The 3044-nt window shown below is 41.2% G+C and overlaps 1 pseudogene; it reads right to left on the reverse strand.

Annotated features, from left to right (window-relative positions):
* Positions 1 to 366: 366 nt before the first annotated feature.
* LOC111343276 (uncharacterized) lies at positions 367 to 1803 on the reverse strand (annotated as a pseudogene).
* Positions 1804 to 3044: the final 1241 nt, after the last annotated feature.

The raw sequence follows: 3044 nt of genomic DNA on the forward strand, positions 1-3044 counted from the left end.
TCGGATGTCTATATTGTACAAGTTCGCCGCTGCATACAGCCTTATCTGGTCCCCATAGGTCCCATCTCGCGCCATATGAGTTAAATAGTCGTCCCAGGGGGACGACTATTTAACTCATAAGCTTAACAATAAGCAAGCGAACTCATCATCTGCCAAAATGCTCCAAAAGAGGGAGGCCATCGCTATCACACGGATTACTTTCTAAGTACGCTACAATTTCCTTCCTCATTGTTTCAGGGGATCTTAAAATGCCGAGTGTCTTTGCCTGGTGAGATAGTATCGTAGATTGGCAGTTGCCATCTCCAGGAGGGTTGTGAACCAGTTTGAAACCCTAGTCTTCAATAGCCTTCGCATAATCGTCTTTTCTCACAGGTATGTAATACTTTTTTTGGTGATCAGCTTTTTTGTTTTTGGACAGCTTAGCGCATTTTTGTTTCTTTTTTCTCGCTCTAGTGTGAGGCTTGTGATATCGTTCACAGAGACCCATTTCCTTTCTTCCTTTCCTGACAGCGGTGACGTGTATGAAACCTTATAAATATGCAACTTGATCTTTCGTTTGTCGATACGACCCTCCGTCACATGCCGTTTATTCGATGGTTTCCCTCTCGAACGTATAAACACTTTTTCTCCGATACTGTAAACGGAGGACGGATGCGAGCGAAGTTGTGACCGCTGCATCCGCTTGTCACATCTGCTCGTGGCTTTTTAGGCTTGCTTTCGTAATTTCAAAGCTTGCCGAGAACGCCGGTTACGGTCTTTCTTAGTTGGGTGAACCCTTCCAGCACTAGGAAGGAATTCGTCTTGCAACCTGCTCTCTCTGAAGGCGTTGCACTTTCGTGCAAAATATATTTCGAATGGTGTTTTGTAAGCTATCACTTCCTTGGGGTCGTTATTTAGAATTCTCTGATAAAGAGGGAGCTGTTTCGCCCAGTTTACACCATCTTGACTCATCTTTTGAAAGTCATATTCCATCTTGGATCTTAGTGTCCTGTGACAACGTTCCACCTTGCCTTGTGATTGAAGGTGACGCGGGCGACTGTAAATCAACTTTATATTCATGCGATCGCAAAGTGTTTTTAAGGCTTTCTTGAACTCCGCTCCCTGGTCGCACTGGATTATTTCTGGCGATCCATGCTCCATATAAACACATTCCAGTTCATTTGCAATTACCCGGCTTGATTTGCTTTCCAGAGGACGAAGCCAAAGAAAACGTCTGAAAACATCAATCACTGTTAGAACGTATCTATACAAATTTCCATTCATCTTCACGGATCCTTTTCTGCTCATATCCATCAAATCTATTTGGTGCCTAACATGAACGTCTCTGGCTCTAATAGGTTTCAGCTTCGCCTTATTTAGAAACTTAGCATTTCGACAATAATGACTTTTGTCCGTGTTTAGAATAGTTTGTATTTTAGCTCGACTTACTCCCAAAAAGTTGTCCTTCAGAGAGCAAGCTAGCTTACTCGCACCAGATCCTTTCGTCCTTTCAAATTCCTCAACCACCACTTTGTTCACCTCTGATGATTTTAGCATTCAACGCCCCTCGTAATATAGTACTTTCTAACCATGGACTTCTTTGACTGATATCCTTTCTCCAGCTCTCCAGTATCGCACAGCAGCTGCACGCATTGCTCTTGTCCGTTCTTTCACTGGTGGTTGTGCTTTGCCTTCAACAAGGTCGAGCAAGGCTTCATACACATCGTTTGTTAAAGCAGAGGGTTTTCTGTTCCCTTCCAAGTTTTCACGGTCTTTATGGGTCACAGACCTATCCCACAATAATTCTAGTAATGCTAAAACCATACCGGTTAAAACAATAAATCTCATGCCGGAATCAACGCAAGTATTGGCGTACTACATTCGATCTAGATCTCAGAGAAGACTGCCGGAAATCAAAGGCTCGTGAAATATTTTTTGCACTTATCACTATTTTTATCTCCACCAATCAAAACTTCGTTGCTATATGAACTCAGGAATTTTTTCACAGTCAGTTGAACCAGTCAGTACAAAGTTGCTGGGTAAATCTTTTGTGTTACTGCCTGCTATTTTAAAACTGGAAAGTTATGCTTTAATTCATTTTTCATCGTGCTGATACAGCTGAAGAAAAGTCCGTTTCAGAGTCAGGCCATGCTTTTTTCTCTAATGTTTGATCATTAAGGAGATTAGTACGTCGAGCAAACCACGTTTTCTTTTTTTTGAACTCTGTAAATCAGTTAGTAGACCCTTGAAAACGGCTCACGCAGTTAGTTTTTCTCACATCTCAGAGAAAGCAATTGCACAAATTGTTGCGTGAGTGTTTGGGGAACAGGTATGCATTCAGTTTACAGCCTTTAACATAAATAACCATTTTTAATGTGGTGGTCAGCAGCTTCTTTTCATTTAAACCTGTCAAATGTAAGTCACGGGGGATCGATAATTTGATGCAGGCACAGGTAGTACCTTTTCCTTTGTCGGATTTGTTGCATGGATTTCAAGATCACGAAAACATAATTGTCCCCAATTATGTTCTCTTGGGGAGGAAAATTATATTGTCTGCAGTCATATAATCATGAAAATATTCGAGAATTTGAAAACAATAACTCTCTAGAGAGCTGTCACAAGGTTGGAATTGGGAAATAAAATGTGCATGCTAACAAGATCTGGTCAAGAAAGGAAAGAAAAAAACTGTATATCCGAACCTGAAAATTGTCCGAATTTCAAGTCTGCAGACTTCCTTGTCTAAGTTTGTAATTTGCTTTACGACTTGTTGTTACTACACTGCGTCTTGAACGATTAATACCTTTTATTCGACTTACTGAACCTTTAACTACAAATGAGGCCGGGTTACCAATCCAAAGATTGTAAAATACGATAGAAAAATAATAAAAACTGTCTTAAAATCTAGGTAGAAAACTCGTGGCCTCGTGGCCGCAGTGAAGAGACCAGAGACCACGCATGCGCACAATTAACACAGGAAACCAGGGGAACGAACACAGGAACCCCAAGGCGGTAACACCGATCACACAAGTAAAACGTTATCACTTTTCCAAAATCTACTGCATCTA

Source organism: Stylophora pistillata, chromosome 11 (assembly GCF_964205215.1).
Source record: "Stylophora pistillata chromosome 11, jaStyPist1.2, whole genome shotgun sequence".
Taxonomy (NCBI): domain Eukaryota; kingdom Metazoa; phylum Cnidaria; class Anthozoa; order Scleractinia; family Pocilloporidae; genus Stylophora; species Stylophora pistillata.